The sequence below is a fragment of the Dipodomys spectabilis genome, unplaced genomic scaffold (genome assembly GCF_019054845.1).
Source record: "Dipodomys spectabilis isolate Male_0828 unplaced genomic scaffold, ASM1905484v1 ptg000421l, whole genome shotgun sequence".
Classification (NCBI taxonomy): domain Eukaryota; kingdom Metazoa; phylum Chordata; class Mammalia; order Rodentia; family Heteromyidae; genus Dipodomys; species Dipodomys spectabilis.
Window position 1 is genome coordinate 129,553 of NW_024871098.1, and position 24,290 is coordinate 153,842.

The 24,290-nt window shown below is 36.9% G+C and overlaps 1 non-coding gene across 1 annotated transcript; it reads left to right on the forward strand.

Moving 5' to 3' along the window:
• The first annotated feature begins 17,339 nt into the window (after positions 1 to 17,339).
• LOC122097324 lies at positions 17,340 to 17,446 on the forward strand. Its single transcript, XR_006145529.1, has one exon. It is a non-coding gene; the product is annotated as a U6 spliceosomal RNA (small nuclear RNA).
• Positions 17,447 to 24,290: the final 6,844 nt, after the last annotated feature.

The window sequence follows — 24,290 nt, forward strand, 5'->3', positions numbered from 1 at the left end:
TGATGCAAAACTTCTCAACAAAATTTTGGCCAATCTACTTCAACAATTCACCCAAAAAATCATACAACACGATCAAACAGGATTCATTTCAGGGTGCAAACTGGTACAATATATGCAAATCAATTAATATTATTCATCACATCAACAGGAGCAAGAATAAGAACCACATGGTTATTTCAATATATGAAGTAAAAGCATTCGACAAGATGCAACACCCCTTTATGATGAAGGTTCTGGAAAAATTAGGAATCCATAGAACATTCCTCAATACAATAAAGGCTGTTTATGACAAACCTACAGCCACCATTATAATTAATGGTGAAAAACTAAAGCCATTTCCTCTTAACTCAAGAACAAGACAAGGATGTCCCCTCTATCCACTTCTCTTCAATCTAGTATTAGAATGCCTAGCTACAGCAATAAGACAAGATGCGAACATAAAGGGGATCCAAATAGGGAAAGAAGAAATAAAACTCTCCCTCTTTGCAGATGACATGATCTTGTATTTAAAGAATCCCATATACTCCACTCCTAAATTACTCAAGCTGATTCAAAACTTTGGCAAAGTAGCAGGGTATAAAATTAACCCCCCAAAATCAATGGTTTTTTTGTATGCCAACAATGAGAAAAGTGTGGTTGAAATTAGGAAAGGAACTCCATTTATAATAGCCCCACAAAAAATAAAATACCTAGGAATTAACTTACCCAAAGAAGTGAAGGACCTCTATGATGAAAACTTAAAAATCTTTAAAAAGGAAATCAACACAGAACTTTGAAAATGGCAAAACCTCCCATGCTCCTGGATTGGAAAGATTAACATCGTGAAAATGGCAATACTTCCCAAGGCTCTCTCCAAATTCAATGTGATATCTATCAAAATTCCAACCTCATTTCTCAAGGAAATAGAAGAGGCTATTCAAAAATTCATATGGAACAATAAAAGACCCTGAATAGCAAAAACGCTCCTCAACGGAAAGAACACTGCTGGAGGAATATCAATACCAAATTTCAAACTCTACTATAAAGCCATAGTAATCAAAACAGCTTGCTACTGGCATAAGAACAGACCTCAGGAACAATGGAATAGAATTGAAAACTCAGAAATGAACCTACAGACCTGTAGCCATCTAATCTTCGATAAGGGAGCTAAAATAATAGAATGGAAGAAAGACAGCCTCTTCAGTAAATGGTGCTGGTGAAATTGGTTAACTACTTGTAGAAAACTGAAGCTAGATCCTTATATATCACCCTGCACCAGAATCAACTCCAAATGTTCAAAGACCTTGGAGTCAATCAGACACTCTGTAAACATTACAGGATGGAATAGGAGAAACCCTAGGTCTCCTTGGAGCAGGCCGAAATTTTCTTAATAGAGACCAGGAAAAACAACAAATCAAAGAAAGGTTGGACAAATGGGATTTCATGAAGTTCCAGAGCATCTGCATGGCAAAGTACATAACTGGCAAGATCAATAGAAAGCCCACAGATTGGGAGAAGATCTTCACTAGCCATACAACGGACAAGGGTCTCATATCTAAAATATACTAGGAACTCAAAAAATTAAATCCCCCAACAACAAATCCTCAAAGAAACAACTGCCCAATAAATAAGTGGGCTAAAGACTTAAAGAGAAACTTCTCTGAACAAGAAAGAAGGATGGCCAAAAACACATGAAGAAATGCTCAACCTCCCTAGCCATAAAGGAAATGCAAATCAAAACAACATTGAGATACCACCTCACTCCAGTTAGAATGGCAAAAATCAAGAACTCTAAAAACAACAGATGCTGGAGGGGATGTGGACAGAAGGGAACCTTACTTCATTGTTGGTGCGAGTGTAAACCTTTTCAACCACTTTGAAAAGCAGTATGGAGGTTTCTCAAAAGACTTCACATAGAGCTCCCCTATGACCCAGCAATCCCACTTTGGGGCATTTACCCAAATGTTTACAAACAAGACCACACTAAAGCTACCAGCACAACTATGTTTATTGCAGCATTATTTACCATAGCTAAGATATGGAACCAACCCTGAAGCCCGTCAGTAGATGAATGGATCAAGAAAATGTGGTATATATACACAATGGAATTCTATGCCTCCATCAGAAAGAATGACATTGTCCCATTTGTTAGGAAATGGAAAGGCTTGGAAAAAATTATATTAAGTGAAGTAAGCCAAGCCCAAAGACACATAGGTCCCATGGTTTCCCTCATTTGCAATATCTAGTATAGGTATGAGTCAAGCAGAAAAGGTCAGATAATATAATGTTAAGAAAATGAACCCTTAGATATGTATTTAAATTTTTTTTCTTTCATGCATTTGTTTCTAACACATTTATAAGATTATTTCTTTGTTTCTTTGTATGTCCCTCCCCCACAATATAACCCCTGCTTTCACTATATTTGATAAATGTATAATTTGTGGAGGAGATGGGGAAAAACAAGTCATTTAAGGATACAGGTGGACCGGTTGCAACAATGAGAAGTACAAGTTGTCATGTCGAAAACGAACTTTACAACTTTTGTGTGGGCGGGGGGTGGGGGGGAAGATTGGGTGGGGGGACGGGGGAGGCTGGGAAGGGATGTGAAGGGTAAACAAAGGAGGAGTCTGCAATGCTTGATAAGAAATGTACTCATTATCTTGTCCATGTAATTTTAACCCCTCTTTACAGTATGTTCACAAAAAATAATTTAAAATAATTTAATCCTAAGAGATTGTGAATTGAGTAATAAATTGCTGCATGAAGTGTGTACACAATGGGGGATAAGGTCTAATAATCGACGATGGGTAAATATCTGAGGATGATCAGAACAGCAATTAATTCTCACCAAAAAGAAAGAGAAAAAATTGAAAAGATAAAAATAAAAAGGACCAAAAGATCAGAAGAGATAAAACACACACACACACACACACACACACACACACACACACATCGATAAGAAAAATTATGAAAGGAAGAAAAGATTAATAGAAAACAATTTTTGAAAAAAATTAAAAATTAAGAAAAGGTACAAAGAAGAGTTCTTTGATTTTTTTGAGGTGGGTGGGAAAGGGGGTAGAATTGGAAGATCCTGCATCTCCCCCGTGTACATAACCAATCTCTTGGTGGAGTCTCTGGTCTGCTTGTGGTGTTTGTTTTTTCTGTGGGTTGATTAGTTTCTTAAGTGAGTTTGAGCAGGCAGTAAAATGCTCTGCATTACCCAGGATTTTGTGATCCTCCTCCCATTCTACTTCAGTGGGAGGGAGATCTGCTTTGAGTATCATGAAAGAGGGAGATGGCTGTTTCCTCTAGTTTGGAGATGCTGTTTTTAGGCTAGGTTCTGGGTAAAGTTGAGGTCTTTCAGCAAACAGTAGCTTTTCCCTGAGGGAATAGCTCCTGGGACACTCACAGAGCCCATCCTGGGGACATTCTCAGGTTTTTGATTACTGAATTTCAATTGATTGTCTATGCTGCTGTATGGAGGGGCAGCCTCTGGCTCAGTTTACCCAGAGAAGAAAGTCACTCCTCCAATGGTGAGGCTTCCTTGCCTGGGCTGGTTGACTTTCCTTTGGGGGAACTGAGCCAGGCAGTTCAAGTCAGGTTCCTGTGACCTCCTAAATGACTCTTGTTTTCTTCCAAGGCCTGAGTTGGAGATAGCTGTTCAAATGGTCCTTTTTTAATATCAAAGATGGAGATCTCTGATGGTGGTGTCAGGGAGGGTTGGCCTTCCCTCCTCTGCTCCCTTAGAGTGAGGATGTCAGGCTTCTACCCACTCCAGAGTCTTTGGTCCTGGGCTGTGTCTGGCCTGCGATCTGCCGGATGAAGATATCTGCTCCTCCTCAGTTCTTACTGGTGTTGAGTAAAATCTGCTTGCCTGCCACATCTGGCATCTTTTCCCAAGACTCTCTGTGCTATAGGTATGGAGGCTATGGCCACCGCTGCTGCTGCCGCAGCCACCACAGTTGCGGCTACCAGCAAGTGCTCAGATTTGTCTCCTTGCTTTGATTTTCCCTCTCTGGCCACTCTCTGTACTCTGATGGAACATTTGGTGTGGTTCTCTAGCCTAGGACTGTTCACTTGATCACTAAAACTGCTTTGTATGCCAGAAATTGTTTAGCCTCCAGCTTCTCCTCCGCCATATTCATCTGAACATATTTTTTGCCTCTTATTGAAGTGTATCTGATATTTTCATGTAGGGTTCTCCAAATATAATATTAATTCATTCATTTCATTACGACAATTTCGGTCGATTTATTATCCCTTATAATAATGAGAGCATGCTGTGTCAGACTCCTATCAATATGACAAAATACTTCATAAAATTAATTAAAAGGAGGAAAGTTTTATCTTGGCTTCTGATTTTATACATTTCAATTTACATTTCTTATCCTCATTGCTCAGGAACATGTGATGGCCTTTTTGTATTCATGGAAGCCAGGAAGTAAAGAAAAGGAGGAATGGGAGTGGGAAAGGGAGAAAAAGGATGAGAGAAAGAGGGACAGGGAGAAGGAAAAGGAGAAGGAGAAGTAAAAGAAGGAAGAGGAAGAAAAGACGTTGATCTTAACATCCTCTTTGATTTCAAGTTCTGAGTGACCTAATCTCTTCAACTGTGCCCACTTGAAAGGGTTCACCTCTTTATGGCAATGTAGTGAAAGCTAATTATTAATCACAATCCTTTATGATTTTAGATTTAATTTCTAGTGTAGTGGGTAGATCTTTCTATAGAGTTGTGATGACTTCTGTTCCTAAATATCAGAGATGCTATTTGGCATAGCAGTGATTTGGTTATACCATTACTGGAGAGATGAATGAAATATTTTGAATGCAAATACATTTTATTTAGCAGATGCAGAAGCTTCAAGAGTTTTCATGTTGTGATCTTCAAAAATGACTATTTCATCTAATTCATAATGACATGAATTTTTCATAATTTTATAGCATTTCCATTCAAGTATTTATTATTTATAATGAGGTTCTTTCCTTCAAGTTGAAGGAAAAAAATCATTTATCTTAATTATTCTATAGAGTGTAGGTATAATATGAATTTCTTACCATTCAAAAATAACTTATATTCAAGTCTATAGGAATAATTGGATAAGTGATGGAATATCTTGCTTTAGTTATCTTATACTGAGATTGATTCAATTTGTAAAAATAACTGTTGACATAAAATAAATGAAATTCACTGTTTCTGTAAAAGGACTAGGTAATCAAATATCAGAAATATATGACCAGTAACTAAGATTTTTAAATAATCAAAAAATGTATGAAGCTACATTTTTGTGTCAAAAACTTTTAGGTTAAAAAGAAGAGAAAATCATGTGACCACATTAGATAATATTTAATTTAATGAAAAATTGCTTCATTCAGCCTGATAGAGCCTATTGCCTTTAGCTTACATGAGAAATTTGATTAATGATCCCTTTTTTGCTATTGAATAATAGAATATTTCAATTTGTCCAAAGATTCTGTCATTTAAATCTTTGAGTGCATATTTTTTCAAAAAATTGAAAACTTTTTCACAGTACAGGTTCAGGTTTAATAACTAAATAAGTATCTATGTTATTTGTTAAATTGATCCTCTAGCATTCAAATAATATGAAATTTATTGTATTCTTGGATATATGAAATCTGTGATACATATGGGTGTCTAAGCTTGTAATCCTGGCTACTCAGGAGGCTGGAGTTCAAAGCCAGCCTTGTCAAGAAAGTTTGTGAGACACATCTCAATTAATCACACACACACAGACACACACACAAAGCCAGAAATAGAATTGTGGCTCAAATGATAGAGCAATATCCTTGAGGGAAATAAAAACAACTAGGGGACAGGTCTTGAGTTAAAATCACAGGAACAACACACAAACACACACACAATATATGTCTAAATGCTTATTTTAGTTTGAAGAAATAAACAATTTCAGGAACAGTAATATTTGTTACATATCTTGCAACATTTGTGAAGTTGTTTTTAGTACAATATGTCTTAAGATATAATATAGGTCATTAAAATTAATATCAATCTAGTTAATATTTATAATTACTCATAACACCTTAGAGTACAGCAGTTCGTATTTATCTATAAACATAAAAAATATTCTGAGGAAAAGAAAGAAAAGAAGATTGGAAGAATAATAGAAAGAGAGAAAGGAAAAAAGAAAGAAAGAAGAAAAAGGCAAGAAAGGAAAGAAGAAGGAAAGAGAGAAAGAGAGAGAGGTAGGGATGTAGGGAAGGAAGGAGGAAGGACAGAAGAAAGGAAGGATGGAAAATAGGAAGGAAGGAAGGAAGGAGGGAATGAAGGAACAAAGGAAGGAAGGGTGGGAGAAAGGAAGGGACAAACAATTTAATTCATAAAATCTATTTAGCCCAACATAAACTTCATGTAATTAATCCTTTAGTAAGTTCAAGTTTGCAATTTTCACTTCTTTGTATGTTCTCTATGCATGAATGAAACCAACAAATGAAGGATCATATATAACCAGGTGAATATGTTTGCATCTGTAGTAATATGTATGCAAATCTTTTTCTCATTTTCTATACATCATCAAATAACTATTTGCATACTATTTACACTTAGTTATAAATATTCTAAAAACTGATTAAACCAAAGGATGTCAATATATTATATAATATGAATACAAGTATTTATAGTGCTATTAATATTACAGTCTTCATGCTATATTAATTATAAAAATTTTATTATATATTTTATCAGAGAATTTAGCATCCTCTGATTTTGGTGTCTGTTTGAGTCCTACAAGCAAGCCATGATTTAAATCAAAGGAGATCTGTATTTGTTGGCTCAATCGAATATTTCTGAAAGCGATTAACTCATCAGAGCTTGTTCAAATACATCAGAAGGGCCGTAGATAGGCTGTATCACGTTTACATGATTACCTATGATGTGATTCAAGAGCCACTGAACAATCATACTTCACTTTGCCATCACTCTAATTATTCCCATTGCAAGAAGAATCATTCACATAAGTCACATGATATAAACTTGTCCTTAAGTTATTATTTCTATGAAATAATATCCAAAGGATACACTACACTGAGTTAAAGAAAAAATTGCAAAGTGTATTGGACGTTGTAACTCCTTTCATATGCACATGTGGAAATTCTATTCCCCCGGCTGGTGACATTAGAATCAACCTTTCAGAGATGGCATTACAATAATGATCCTGATAAAAGAAGCCCAATATAACTACTCTGCCATATGAATGTCCAGCAAATAGATTGTGATGAACCAGAAAGTGGACCCCCAAAAGACAAGGAATTACTTTGAACAAGCATTTTTATAATCAATGCTTAAGCTTCTAGCATATGGGTAATAAAATTCTGTTGTTTTTAAGCCACTTACTTTGAAGTATTCTCTTATAACAGCCCAATTGCTGACAAAAGGCAAAGCAGTTTTGAGTTAATATCACAAATTATGATAAAAAAAGACAGATGCATAGTAAAGGAGACCTATCTCAGCCATTCAGAGATTAGAAATGTGGAGAAATAACCTCATTTATGTAGGTTAAACATGGAAGAGAGAATGTGGTTAGCCCAAAGCCAAATGCCAAAAGCAGAGAAATTTAACAAAATACCATGAAGTTGAAACAAGTCTTAAAAGGGAGATCTGGGCTTAAAGGGAGTAGGGCACTTCTGCCCTAATGGAAATGGTGGACTAATACAGTCATATCACTCAATGTACATATGTGAGAATATAAGTAGGATACTTGAAGGGATAGGTGGTGTTGGGGTAAGGGAAGGAAGAAAAGTGGAAAGATTTCAATGTTCCAGATGTATTATACATTGAAATGCACATATACTCTATTAAACACTGACATGATGAAGCGAAACCTCTTTGCACAACTTGATAAAGATTAAAACAAATTTGAAGTTTTAATATTAAGAGACAAAAATCATAAACGTTTAGAAATAAATAAGAGGATAGCATTGACATATTGTTATGGCTTGTGTTTCTTTCAATATACAAAAATTTATGTGTCAAGTCTGCTGCAAATGTAAATTTTATTTTGCCAATTCTTTTTGCAAATTGCTTAAAATATAGAGAACCAAATTCCACAACCCCTTCACTTCCAATAAAAAAAATCTTATAGTCCTTTAGGTTTCTCAGTTGTTTCTAAATATCTTAAAGTGATGCATTGGAACCAATTTCATTCTACATTTAATTTTAATTTTTAAAACACTAAATTCTTCTAAAATCCTCTCACTCGGACATAGGTATGGATAGATAACTGACGTGGGCAGAATCAGAATTATTCAGAAGGCTGTAAATGGATGCTTATCTAATTTTCTCTCTTCTTGATCATAGAAAACAGACTGCCCTTGTTAGGAAAATGAGGGAGAATGGAAAAGAAATAGGCTGAACTCCATCATCAACAGGTGAGGACTGTTTATTGATGAACAGTGAGGGGCAAAGCCCTTCCAGCAGGTTTGGAGGTTGTGTGAGGGAGCTGGGACAGGATCGGGTTTTTATAGGAAGTCTGAGCAAGGAGGTAAAGGTTAATGGAAAGGCCCTAGCTCAAGGAAGGTGTGGGCCCACAATGGGATGTTTACAGCTGGGTTAGGTGGATTGCCCTGCCTGCACTTCAAAGGAGTTCACATATACCTGGGTTTTGCCTGCAGTCTATATGGGCCTAGGATAGTAGGGTGGGGGGTCAATCCTTCATATTCCATCTTCAGATACATAAAAGGATAGGGCCAAGAGGGGAGAGGCAAGTTCTTCATATAGGATCTTTGGATACAAAAAGAACTGGGCTGATAGAGGATTAACATGGAGTTATGAGAACAAAGCAGATTCCAATCATTTTGAAACCTGGAGTATAAAAGGTGGAGTATAAAAAGGGGTCTTTTCTGGCTGCCTTCAGCTGGCATGGGGGTGTCGAGGAGTCACTGGGGCTGGGGTCTTCAGGTCCATGTCTGTGCTCGGTCCAAGGCAGTGTAAGCAAAGCCTCTGGTTGCCTGCAGTAATAGGATGGCCTTGACATGGTCCCAGGTCTTGAGTCAGGGCTATTATCCTGTTAGAGAGAAACTTGAAAATGCTGAGATCAAGCAAAAGGCTGACTGGTTGATATGAGTTACATAGGAAAACACACCCAGAGCACAAACCAGAAAAGTTCCATTTGGATCATGAGCCCATAGCCAGTCAGAAACTAGGGCTGGATTGGAGTAGTTAAGGTAAAGGGCCTGGTGAGAGACTTTGATCATTTCCTATAAATAGCTGGTAACAAAGGCAAGAATGTAAATTCTTGTCCAGTTAGAAGTTAGACAGATATGGACATTAGATGGACAAGCTTCTCAACTTGTTTCTATTGACCTCCTGGCTCTGGTTAATTTTGAAAGGACAGGCACAAAGTGGCTGATGTGACATCATCTCCTCTTATACTTTTCCGCCTTGTCCTGGAATCTAGCTGCTTGTGGCTAGGATATGGGCTTTGAACTCAAGGCCTGAGCACTTTCCCTGAGCACTTCTGCTCAAGGCTAGCATCCTACCACTTTGAGTCACAGGGCCACATTTAGCATTTGGATGGTTAATTTTTGAGCCAGCTTCCAGCCTGGTTCTTTGTTGGTTGTATAGGAATAGAGTCTCAGGGATTTTTTGCCTGGGCTGGCTTTGAACTGCAATCTTTGCCACAAAAACACTTTATAATTTCCAATCAAAGTAACAAGGAGATCAGTGGGAACAAGTAGAGCTTATGTGCACCCTGTCAAAAATTGATCAACAAATACTTGCCAGAACTCTGCAATGACACAACTCAATAGCTAGGATGAGGGTTTGAGTATAGCTTGGCTGCCTGGGAAACCTTATAACCAAAGTGTGTAAGAGGCTCTCCTGGCCTATACATGTATTAATAGCATAACAACATAGCTGGCTTTTTCAGGTCAGGCTGGGTAAGGTTTATAGAGAGTGTCCCACAAGAGTCTAGTTTTTGTAAATCTAAAGGAGTCTTTTACCAAGAATCAGCTGTGTGTGATCGAGTCAGGCAGGAGTCCAGTATACCATGGAGGCGGTAGCATGCTTCAGGCAGGATCTTGGCTAGACTGCATCCCTCGGATGAATGGTTAATTACTTACAACATTATACACAGACTGGCTAAAGACACTTGACTTTAGATGGATATAGAGAATAACATGCTAGTTTTAATGCTAAATCACAGCCAATAAATACATACAAACTTTACTCATAAGCTGTCTTTTAAGGCATACTCATACCATCTCCTACATACTCGAACTTTCTGAGGACAGAAACAGATATGTGGAACAAATATTTTAAGACAATTCTTACCTCCTTACTGGTGTTTTTCATCACAGCTGGTTAGTAGATGAGCTGGGTCTCATTCCTTTTACTACTACCCTTGATAAAAATGTTTTAACAAACAGCACATTTGATAGGAAATATCTGTATCAAGAAATAGAAGAAGATAACTTTTTACAAAGGTTTTATGTATTATAATAAGATTATGCTGAACATGTTCACACACTTATACTTAAACCAAAGTTTTAAGGTGCACTTAAGTTTTTAAAAAAATGAAAACCAACCATATGGGTTTTTTTAAATTCCAGTGGCAAAGTGATATTGTTTTGCCCAATATGATAAAAACACGTGTCAATGTCAGAAAAGTAGGCAATACCAAACAATATGCAAGGCAAATTTTGACAAACAGAATTTCCACCCTTAAACAAACATTAATAACAAGAGCAGAAAATCTTTAAATCGATTTTGGTGATGAGGCATATTATATGATTTAAATATTTTAACCCCTAGAAGAGTGAAGAGGAGAGTGGAGTAAGGTTGGTGGAAGAGTGGAGGTTGTAGAAAAATCCATTATGTGGTCTTTGTCTCTTTCTAGCTGTCAGCTTCCAGGGCATGTAGAGAGAATTGGGGGAGAGGGTGGCTGAACAGCCACTGTAAGGAGAAGAAATAACACTTTTAACATGAAGACATTTAAAGGGATGATGTGGCATAATGAAGGTGCTGAAAAGTGAGTGTTTGAGTGAGTGGATAGAGAGAGTTATTGGAAGATGTGAGAGGGAGGGATTTCTCTTCTGCAGTCTCCTAGAGAAGAAATTAAGAATAAAGATTTTGATGTGAGTGGACTCAGGAAAGAGAAAAGGATTGGATTATTGTCTAAGTCCAAAAAGAAAAAGAACTGGTTTGTTTCTTTTATGGGATTTCAGTGTGATAAAGGGAGAGAGCCGTAAAAGAGAGGCTGTCCTTTTGACACCCATACACTTTCAGTGACAGGTTAACGAAAGTTCCAGAGCAGAGGCCTATTTATTTAGGGTCTGGAAGGGAAGAAGGTGTATTAGCCATAGAACAGGATTGAGAAGTGTATAAGTATGGAGGGGTTTGTGTAGAGGGATTTTTAACAGGGCTGTTAGCTTGTTGTTTTATCTTTTTGTTTTTCTTTTTTTTGGTCCGGTCGTGGAGCCTGAACTCTGGGGTTGGGAATTGTCCCTCAGCTCTTCAGCTCAAGGCTAGTGCTCTACCACTTGAGCCACAGTGCCACTTCCGGCTTTTTTCTTTTTGCTTATTTGGTGCTGAGGAGTTGAACTCAGGGCTTCAGGCATGCAAGGGAAGCACTGTACCACTGAGCCACCTTCCCAGCCCTTGCTGTTTTATCTTTGGAGGCCTATGCCCATCCTCACCTTGTGACAGCTACACAGGTAGGCAGACAGGAAAGCACAGGGACAGGGGTGAGCAGAAGGAGTTTGCTTGACACAGGCAGACAGTCTTAGCCTAGATAAGCTGGACCAACTGCAAATAGCAAGAGTGCAGTTAGAAGGGCAAGGAAAGAGAAAAGGATCTTTGGTGCCAGAGGTCATCAAAGAAAAGAGAGAATGAGAGAGAAAGGGAGAGGGGGAGAGAAAAGGGGTGAGAGACAGATTGAGCTGCTATAAGATGAGGAGTTACTTTTTAGAGGAGATAGTTAGGAGAATCATGGCAGAGAAGGGCTTGGTGAGCAAGGCTGGAGAGCGGGTAGGGGGAACTCTGGAGTGGAAGTCAGAGAAGGACTTGGTGAACAGAACAGAATAAGCAGAGTGGGGGGTTTTCTGGAGCAGAGGTAGAGGAGGGCTTATGTATAGGGGACCTGGGACTCCCCACCGTTTTGTTGGAGAATTGTTTAAATCACTAAGAGGAAAACCTAAGGTTCCGAATTTAGGCCAGTGCTGGCCATGATAATGAGACCAGATTTTGGAAGAAAAACACGTCAGATTTTTTTTACTGTAAATCAGTCAGCCCAGTTTCTTAAGATTAGACCACAGTCATACCAATGGGGTGTCTCTGGGAGACAATTTGGAAAATTTGGTAGGACTACTGAGTCTGTCCCGTTGTTCCAGGCATCCCTGGTGTTTTGGGAAGGCAGATGGACATATCCAAGTAATTAGGATAGAGCATCCCCAAAGGTCCTAATTACAGGGGGTCATGGTGTCAGGAAAAGAGACACTCCTGGAGTCTCCTGGATTCCCACAGACAGGAAGGAAGGAAGGAAGGGAATCCTGGATTCCTGGGGTCCATTTCGTTGCACCTCCACTACAGACTGGGCTGGTAATCTTGTACTGAGGCTTTTACATGGTGAGTGAAGTTGACCAAAAGGCAAAGACCCTCCAGCCTGGAGATAAGAGTCCAGGAACAGAGTAAAAGAGAAAGAATAGGGGGAGAGACCTTTTCTGGGTTTATGCAGGGGGCCAATAATACCTCAAGCCACAGCAGGGTTGCTGTCCACTGCTTGCACTGTTTACAAAGGCAAAGATCAAGAGGTCTTTCATGTGGCTGTTTAGCCCAAAGTAAGCTCTGAGGGCTCTGTTCTCCCAGTGGAGAAAGGCCTTGGAAGGAGGAGGAAGGTAGCAGAAAGCCTCCATGAGGGGTGGCAAGGAGGGGTGTGGCCCCTGGGCAGAGGGCACCCAGTCCTCCAGGGTGTCAGAACCATATGTTAGGAAAATGGAGGAGAATGGAAAAGGAATAGGCTGAACTACATCATCAACAGGTGAGGACTGTTTATTGAGGCACAATGAGGGGCACCATCCTTCCAGTGCATTGGGAGGTTGTGTGAGGGAGCTGGGATAGGATCTGGGTTTTTATAGGAGGTCTGAACAAGGAGGTAGAAGTTAATGAAAAGCCCCTAAGTCAAGGAAGGTGGGGAACTTTCAGTTTGGCCCACAATGGGCTTACGTGGATTTCCCTGCACTTCCAAGGAGGTCACATGTACCTGGGATTTTGCCTGGAGTCTGTATGGGCCTGGGACAATAGCGTGGTGGGGAGGGCAGGTCAATCCTTCAGTCCTAATTGGAAAAAGTTATCCTTACCAGCTTTTCTGCATATAGCATTCCATAAACATTTTCTTATTAGAGGATTATACAAGATTAGCTATAAATTGATTGATAATGACTGAGCTTGACAGAAAGGTGAGGGAAATCTCTCTACACTTCAGTGAGGTTCTGACTTGTGTTTCACAAAGTGTTATGAAAGCTCTCTATGAGAAATCTAACAGCTGCATTTCTAAAAAGTCCTTGCGTGCTTACACTTTCTGATAATGTCTCAACTCAAGTACTTCTTCTTGAAGATCCACACCACTCAATGATGCTGTATTAGATCCTTGTTACATTTTACAGACAGCTCATGGTGATGAAATTTGGGTTTTTCATAATTGCTCTTCCAATTCCATCCACAATATGCAGACAAAAATTATCTGAAAAATTTGTATCCGTTGATAGTGCATATACTTTTCCACTACAAATATAAAATGTAGTAAAATTTTTAATAGCAATCATACTGCACTAGGTTGTGGGCAGATTCTAATGTAAATAATATACTGTGTTTATGTAGAGAATTTGAGCATCCAAAATTTTAATATGCCTGTGGTCCTAAAACCAGTACCTTACTGATATTGGGTGACAAATACTTCATATAAGTATAGAAGAAGTTTTCTTCGTATTTTTAAATATATTTTTTGTAAATATCATATACAGAGGGGTTACAGTTACATAAGTAAGGTAATGAGTACGTTTTTTATTGAGCATTGTTACCCCCTCCTTTGATTTTCCCCTACCATCCCTTCCCTGCACACCTCCTCAACTCCCCACTTTACCCCCGTCTGATATTGTCTTGTACATCCCATTGCTACAGTGGGTCAACTTGCATCCTTTCCTTGTATCTTAAATGAAGAAATGCTGGCTTGATTTATGCTTATTCTACTTGTGTAGACACACCTATAGTCACTCACCAAGTCCAAAAGCACATAAGTGAAATGCACATCATCTTTTGTCAGTTGGTATAATTGTATTGTACACATTTATTGACAGGTTACAAATTATTTTCAATTTTTAATACATTAAAAAACTTTCTTTATTTTTAATTTCTTGGCCAGGAAATGGAAGACCTCAGTCAGCCTTTCTAACTTTAGACTTTTCACATGGGTTGGTTAAGTGTTGACCTGAGGTCCAGTCTTCTGAGGCCTCATTCATCTGCTTAGGAATTGATGGTAGTTGGATGTGAGGGCGATCTGCTGCGACATCTGTCACCCCATTTATCGCCAGGGTTGATTCGGCTGCTCCGGCTGGGTGTCCCCTTCCTCCCTCACCGCTACATGTGTGTCCCTCCCGAAACTGTGCACTCGGTCGAGGAGGACGACCATCCCTAATAGAGGAGGATCAGTCTTAGGTCAAGGATATACGGGTAGCTGAGCTCCCCTGCTAGAACCTCCAAACAAGCTCTCAAGGAATTGATGGTAGCTTTTGTAAAAAAGCTCAAGGAAGGATGCCATTTAAAGCCTTATAACCTTATTTTTTACCAGGATATTCTTCTGCTTTGGTTTTTGAGACTGTCTACAAGAGCAAGAATTCCATGGGGAGCAAGGAGACACCATAAGACCATTACTTACTGAGATTTCTGAGTGATTTGTTATCACTTGTACGGCATGTTGCAAGTCGATTCTGGCAAAAACTACCAATTTTAGGAGATAAGATGAGTGGAAAAAAAACTCTTAGAGACAAAGACATCTTCAACATATTCGGTTCCAAGCATTCCATCTAAGGAATATTCAACAATTAGTGAAACTTGTGTTGGCTGTATCTATGTGTATTTCTCCATGTGTGCATGTATACATGTGTATATGTATGTGTATATTTGTGTGTATAGTAACATACATGTGTACATATATAAGGGCATATACACACATATATGCAAATATAAATAAATATAAATATATAAATATATGTGTATATATATCAGCTGTTCAGTGATTTAATCTAGAGTTCCCAGCACATTGCCATTCTCACAAAATGTACATGATAAACTGCTCTGAGGATCTGTGCTCATTTCCCCCATTACCTTGTTTTTCATCCCTGTGAACAACTTCAGCCTACTTTCCCTAGGATAGCTTTGTTTTGGTTACTGACTGATAATAAAAAAAAAACATTCTTTGTAAAAGAAAAAGAACTTTTAGGTCACAAATGGATGCCTATGAGATAAAATTATAATAGAAATAAAAGTGAAAAGGAATTCCTAGATCTGTTGTTTTGCCATTTAGAATGGCAAAGAATAATATCACATTACTCTTATAACTTTTAAAGAGTGCAAGGGTAACTGATGGTCCCTATCATGTTCCCACAAAACCAGTGGATCCTGAAGGATAATAGTAGACCAGCAGAAATTCTAAATAGCAGACATGGAGCATGAAAGAGAAAGAGAGAAAATGAGAGAGAGAGAAAGAGAGAGAGAAATATCATAATACTGGAAGTGCATAACAGATAAACAAGAGCTGTATGAGAACCTTCATACTGCTATCTTTAGACTCTCCATGTACATTTGAAGGTATTTGATGTCTGATAATCCATCAATATAAAAATATAAATTAATTTTGATAAAAATTAAAGATTACTCAGAAGAAATTATAAATGCAAAAACAGTCTTCACAGAAGCAAACTCTCAGAGATATTTCATGACTTTGAAAAGGATGAAATGGCTGAAGTTAGTATAAATTTAGAAGTATGACAATTCACAAAAACATAAAAAGATATTCATGTATTTCATTATATAACCCAAAGCAGAAAGTAAATGTTGTTCAGATGATTTTTAAAAGAACAGTCTCTCCGGTTCTTGGAAGGTGGCTCAGTGTTAGAGTGCTTGCCTTGCATGCATGTGGCCCTTGGTTTGATTCCTCAGCACCATATAAGGAGAAAAAGACAGATGTGATGCTGTGGCTCAAGTGGTAGCACTCGACTTGAGCTGAGGGACGGCACCCAGGACCCAGAGTTCAAGCCCCACAACCAACAAAAACCAAACCAAAAAACTAAACAAAACACAGTCTCTCACTTTTGTGGCCTCAACTCTGTAAAACCACTGCTTCAGCTTAAGGCTAAGATTTTATGTGTGGACATTTATCAACACTCCTGATTCAGACTCTAATTGAGAAAATTTTTAATCAATATTTTGTTCTTAATTTTGATTGCTGTGAATTCACATGCACCTATAAAAAATGGTCATCCCAGTAACAAAATACCTCATAATGACGACTTAAAAAAGTTGTATTATATTGCAAAAAAGAAAATAATGCAAAAAATAAAGAAAACCAATAATTAAATATTAATGATTAATAAATAAAAGCCAAATACCAGTATTTCCAATATTTGAAGTATACTACATATTAGATTTTACAATTTGCTCATATTCCTGTACATTTAAAACTGGCTAAGATTATGATGTTCAACAAGAATTTTATAAGCTATGAGTACCCTTTAAATTTACACTGTAAGATAACTTTTTATGTCTCACTCATCACTGATACATGGCTTATATAATCATTTGTTCCTTGCTAACATATAAAGAAAAGAAGCCCTAAAGTTTCAACAGAAATTGTGTAGTTAAAGTCTTATCTCTTTGCTCTGTTTCTTTACACAAAGACTTTGCAACTTCTCATTAATAAATTTTCTATAAACTCTGAAATGTACATACTTAGTAATATATGTCAGCTACCATAAATCTTAAATACTTTATGGAAAAGTTTTATGACCTGACAGTCTTAATTTTGGCATATATAAGCAGGTTCCCAAAATTAAACATATTTAAAACATTAAAACTTTTAACACACCTTAACACTTGCTGCAGTGTTCATTATGAGAGGTGCCCTGTATAGAATGATTGAATTCCTCCTCCTACATATCTCTTGAACAACAAACATCTGGACTCATTTTGTTTTTGTCATATCAATCTTGACTTTATTCTTAAATGTGTGCTTACATAACAAATATCTGGATCTAAAATTTCACAATTCTTTTGAACTTGCTTTTTGTTGAATTATCTAGTTTAAAAAAATCAATTCCACTTTATATATAAAAAATGTTCTGTGCTCAATTCGGCAGCACATACACTAAAATTGGAACAATATAGAGAAGATTAGCATGGCCCCTGCGCAAGGATGACACCCAAATTCATGAAGCGTTACACAACAACAGATGCTGGAGGGCATGTGACCAGAAGGGAACCCTACTATATTCTTGGTGGTAGTGTAAACTTGTTCACGCACTTGGAAAGAAGTATGGATGTTCCTCAAAGGGTTACACATAGAGCTCCTCTATGACCCAGCAATCCCACTTTTGTGCATTCACCCAAATGATCACTAACAAGGCCATTCTAAAACTACCAGCACAACTATGTTTATTGCAACATTATTTACCATAGCTTAGATATGGAACCAACCCCGATGCCCCACAATAGATTAATGGATCAAGAAAACATTGTGTGTGTGTGTGTGTGTGTGTGTGTGTGTGTGTGTGTGTGTGTGTGTGTGTGTGTGATGGAATTCTATCATCCATCAGAAAGAATGACATTGCCCAATTTGTTAGAAAATGGAAAGACTTGGAAAAATTTATATTAACTGAAATAGGCCAAGTCCAAAGAAACATAGGTCCCATGGTATCCCTTATTTGCAATAAGTTATATATGTCTGGGAAAAGCAGAAAAGGTCAAAAGCTATGTGCATATGACTAGATAAGGTGATGTTAAACTAAATGAACCCAAGCTAGGGACACAAGTGTGTGTTTTTCCTTTCTTGCTGTTGTTTCTAATGCACTTATAATGTACGATGAGATTTTTTTTTTTTAATTTGGTCCTCCCACACGGTATAACCCCTGTTTTCACTGTATTTGGTGTTGATGCACCTGCATCTTTTATATACACTTCTCTAATTTGGAGAGGGAAAGGGAAAAACCAAAATGCTCAAATAGAGATAATGTTTGACCCATTATAACAATGAGTTGCCCAAGACACTATGTTGAAATACTAACTTTACAATTTAGGCAGGGTGGGGGGGGGGTGAAGTGTGTACTTGTGGAGGTGTAAGGGAGAGGTAGTTGGGGAAAAACAAAGGGGGAGGTAACAATGTTAGATAGGAAATATACTCATTACTTTGCTCATGTAACTGTAACCCCTCTGTACAGTATTTTTACAATAAAAAACGTTTAAAAATGATGGAAGAGTTTATTTCCATTATTTTAACCATATAATATCATTAAACAAGAAATTAATGCAAAATATTGACCTGAAGATATTTTGAATAAGTGTATGTGTGTGCGTGTGTATGCGCGTGTGTGCGTGTGCATGTGTGTGCGTGCGTGCATGTTGGCATGCCCAGAGTTTGAACTCAGAGCTTCAAGGATTTGCAAGGCCTTTCCTCTCTAGCTTTGTGAGCTATTATATGAGCTACATCTCCATTCCTGGACCTTTGCTAGTTCATTTAAATTTTTGAAAAATAATATTTTGATTTTTTTTTGCCTTAATTGGCTTCCAACTCCTATTCACAGATCCCATGCTCCTTTGTAGATATGCCGGGTAGACAAGATTACAGGTATGACAAACCAGTACAAGGCTTTAGGAATAATTTTAAGTGTAGAAGAAACTTTAGTTTAGGAGGGCCTGTTTTATTATTTCCTACTTTTAAAGCATTTTGGAGTGACTATATGCATTTTGGAGTGACTATATGTGAATTGTTTACATTTTGGGATACTTAAAAGACAGTAAGTAATGGTATTTAAAAGTTTTAGTACTTTTTAAAAAGAATACTGGAACTGTGGGACAGAAAAATTTGGCTCTTTTTGGACCTCAATTTATAATCTCAGCACTGTGCATGATAACCCAAAGTCACCAACTCAGTCTGTGTTGAAGACAAAATGTGATAGAAAACAATTACCGAGGGCAATATTTTTTATGCTATTATTTATTGGACAATATGAATATTGAATTGAGAGTATAAGAGAATGGAGAGATTTTACCTACATTTTTGTATTGCTGAAAGGCTTTTGGAAACTTTGACTCATTTCCTTCCTCACTATATGTCTTTGGGCAATGCACTTAGTGCCTTGAATTACAATTTTTCTCAACACTAAAATGGTAATAACATTAGCATTACAGCAAATTTTTTAAGACCTAAGAGACATGAAGCTTTTGAAATACTTAGCATAAACTTCTATGAATGAGCTTTCAGTTTACCCAGTAGTTTTTTTTTTTAATATTAAACAGAATGTGATATATATCACAGGAATCATTACATGTAGTGAGCAACCAGAAGTAATGTTATTTATTGACTATGCTGTGCTTCCAAGGAAACCAGCTGGATAACTTCTCATGCTGTAAATCAAACTGGTTATCTTATGTCTTGATAGTGTAAAACTATCAGTGACAGAATAATGAAGGAATGCTGTAGACTGGGGTGAAGTCCATATGATAATGTGCAAAACTCATAAAACGTAAAAGTAACTGAGCAGTATATTGAGTTTTACATCATTTAAGGTAAATTGCAAAGGCAGGGAAGACATAGAAGAATGAATTCTCCTTTTGATATCCTATCATACAAAGGTCCTTAGCAGGATGAACTCTTTCCTCATTCTTGTAGAGGCATCATCAGATGAGAGGAACTCTATTTTTGGGTTGCTTCCTTCAATTTATTCTTCAGTTTGAAACCTGAACTACATGAGACTGCAAGAAACCAAGGAGAATTAGACATGCAGGATTTGGAAAGAGCAATCAGCATAAAATAAATAAAATACAGAGAGCCTTGTAAAAGGTCTAAATAAATTGAGTTATATAGTCTCAAGCGTAAACAGAAAATGATTTAAGCAATATCATGTTATTGAAAATTGAAAATTGTGAGGAGTTGCTCAATTTTTTTCCTTTCTACTATATTGAATTAATTATTGATTTTGTATATAGAGATTAAAGATGAGATTAACAAGGAACTTGATTAAAAATCGACAAAAGTTCTGAATAGCCATATTTTGCAAAATGCCCTGAAAATCACCAGTGGGTTTACAAAGTTGTGTTTAATACCACTTCTATGCTGGATTAATGCTTTGTGAACAGAAGTCATTAGAGAAATGCAATTCAAAATTATTATGATACTACTTCATAACTATTATAACTCAGCAAAAAAATCAAAGGAACTTGGTGTGGTGATAAAGGCTTGTAATTCCAAGCATTTGGAAGGTTGGAGTAAGAGGATTTGAGCCTAAGGCCAGTCTGGGTACAGCACATAATAAAAACCTGCCTTTTCAAAAAACTCAAAACGTAATTATGTTGGTGATAGTGTGGAGAAAAGGAAATTTTCTACACTCGTGGTTAAAATACCGGTTATTATTCTCATTCTAGAAAGTAGTATGGAGTTTTCTAAAGAAATACAGAGTTGAAATATCATCTGACCCACCAATCATATGATTGTTTCTCTCTGGGTAACTAGTAAATACATCTATAGTTCATTGTTATTCACATTATCCACAACAAGCAAGATATAAATCAAAGTTATGTGTTCAACTACAGACTAATAAAGCAACTGTGGTGCATGCACAAATATATTTTTGTTTCATCCCTAAACTAGCAAGAGACTTCTCCCGTTAGCCACAACTTACAATGACCTGAAAGATGTATTCTAAATAAAGAAAAATGTTGTCTTCTGGATCTTTGTCCAACACACACACACACACACACACACACACACACACACACACACACACACACACACACACACCAACCTAAAACAACAGAGAAATTTTTCAAAAAGTAAAGCAAACTGGAATTTCTGGGGCATTTATGTCACAATATAGATGATAGTAGATATACAGGATGACCAAGTATAGAGTTGTAATGTACAATATGAGGATGCAGCGGACAACACTGGCTTCACATAGGAATGAAGCTAATTAAGTAGGAGTTGTTCTTCCTTGTAGGGGTTACTCTTTTAGTTGTTCTCCTTCAGTAATGGATGAGATTAACATAATTCTTTAAATATACCTGCCGGTTTGTAGAAATAATAACAAATAAGATAGCAATAATGTTGTATGCTCAACATAGAACAAAATGTCAAATTAAAATACATGAGATTATCTTTGATATAAACTAATTATTACAAATAAGGGAACCCATTGGACATATGTTTCTTTAAGTCTGGCTTACTTCAGTTAATGTGATTTTTTCCAATATCTTCCATTTCCTGACAAAGAGGTGGTATTATTCTTTCTGATGGAAGCATAGTATTCCATGTGTATATAGGTGTGTATGTGTGTGTGTGTATGTGTGTGTGTGTGTGTGTGTGTGTGTGTGTGTTACATTTTCGTGATCAATTCATCTACTGAGGTGCATCTGGGTTGATTCCATATCTTAGCTATGGTAAATAATACTGTGATAAACATAATTGTGCCTTGTTTGTGGTCACTGTGATAAATACCCAGAAGTGGGATTACTGGTTAATAGGGGAGGATTATTGTGTACATCAAGGACAATCTTAGTAGATGAGCAGAATAGCTCAATTGTTAAGTACATATGACCATATAAGGTGATTCCAAGCGAAATGAACTCCAAGACATGTTATTTGTTGTTGTTGTTCTTAATGTACTATGTGATTTCTTTTTAACCTTTTGTGTTTTCCCGACTTATCACTATATTTGATTTTGATACCCTGGGTTTTGTAAATATGTTGGTCTCAACTAGGGAAGTGAAAGTGAAAAAAATGGAGAGACAAAGGACAAAGGGGAAACCTATGCAAAAGTGATAATCACAAGACAATATATTGGAAATACTCTTGGGGGGTTTGGGAGGGAAGAGGGAGAAAAATGAAGGAAGGGGTAACAAGTTAGAAAAAAAGGAATTCATTACCTTACTTATGTAACTATAACCCCTTTGTACATTACCTTGACAATAAAATTTTAAATAATAAAATAACATACATGAGAGCAGAAATACAGGAGATGGAAATGGGGGAAATACTGTATTATACAATGAAGAGTAGAACAGCTGTAGACAACAGGAATTTTACAGTAACATAGGAAGTAATAAGCTATCATACAGATTTTCATCCTCATGTCAGTCACTAAAAAGGGGAAAATGCACAATCAGCAAACCAATAGAGATAAAATAGAAAACTAAACAATTAAGGTGGAGGGCTGGGAAGGTGGCTCAGTAGTAGAGCACTTGCCTTGCATGCCTGAGACCCTGGGTTCAATTCCTCAGCACCACATAAACAAAAAGAAAAAAGGTGGAAGTGGTGTTGTGGCTCAAGTGGTAGAGCGCTAGCCTTGAGCTGAAGAGCTGAGGGAAAGCGCCCAGGCCCAGAGTTCAGGCCCCACGGCCGGACGCCCCCCCCAAAAATATATAAAAAACAATGAACATGGAGAGATGACTTGGAACAATAACAAATGACACAACTAGGAAACAAATAACAAGCTGGTGAGTTTAAAAAATATTACCCATAATTCTATTAAATGTTTTTTACATCACAATTTGTTAGAAATATACTTCAAATCACAGTTTAATAGTATATCATTATAATAATAGGTTACTTATTATTGATTTCTTAATATTGAATGTTTAATGTATAATTTTAGTAGCTATAGAAAAGAAAAATGTGAAACTAATTTTAATGATATATTTCAGGAATTGTAAAATTGAGAAGCATTAAAATTTAAACAATACGTCATTATTGTTTCATTTATGTAAATTGATGTGGTAATTCAAATTGTATTCTACACTTAGCACTCAACATCAAATAGGAAATTATTGCACATGAATTTGGTATTAGGTTGAAGGGTGCAGCCTTGTGGTAAAATTCACACCACACAGTACACGAAGGTATGACTCCTCTCATCTAGCTTAAATTGTGGAAATTTGATTTCTACACGCATGTTAAATTCCTGTCTAGGTGACATCTATACAATTATATAAATTATATACACGAGGAGTATTTCAGATGACACTTAAAAGTCATATTCATTAATTAAATTTTTATTATTTTGTACCAAATAAATATTTATAGAGAGACTGAATTTCTGAGTAGATGATGGTGTATTTGTGCCAGATGATACTTACTGAGGCTTATTTTATATTCCTGACATTGTTTATACAGTTGGACTTAATTTTCCGTAAGGGGTTAAGTGTATTATATTGGATATATGAAAGTAAACTGAATGGTGATTCCATTAATCCTTTGCAATTTTTGTAATCCCAATATAAATTATCCATGTGTTTGAAGTAATGAAAACAACAACCGATATAAGCAACATGAATCAGTCTGTAGCAGACAAGTATTTTCACCTTTATTTTGATAGTTGTTCCTCTTTTACACTACAGAATATTCTTGGGAAAATGTGCTCCAGGCTGGCCACAATTGCAGAATATTATGGTTTAATCTATCAGTCCCATTGTTGGTAACACAGAAAATCTACTGATTCTTGTGGTTTTTATACCCTCCTACATTGCTGAAAGTTAGCATCACCTTTACTAACTTGAGGAAGGAAGCTATAGGGTCCTTTATATACAGGATCATTTCATTTGTGAAAAGGGATAGTTTTACTTCTTCCCTATTTGCATCCCCTTTATGGTTTTCTCTTGCCTATTGCTCTTGCTAGAAAGTACACTACTATATTGAAGAGTAGTAGAGAGAGTGGACATCCTTTTCTCATTCCTGTTTTTAACATATTCATGCCTCCACCTTTAGATATATACTTATTGTCATATCTTTGTCATACACATACACTAAAACTACCAGCACAACTATGTTTTTGCAGCATTATTATCATAGCTAAAATATGGAGCCAATCCAGATGCCCCTCAATAGATGAGTGGATCCAGAAAATGTGGTATATATACACAATGGAATTTCATGCTTCTATCAGAAAGAATGACAGAGCCTCTTTCTTAACAAAATGGAAAGACTTGGAAAAATCATATTATGTGAAGGAAGCCAGACTCAAAGTAACATAGCATCCATGGTTTCCCTCATTTTCATTAATTAATGTATGCTTAGGATAGTCCT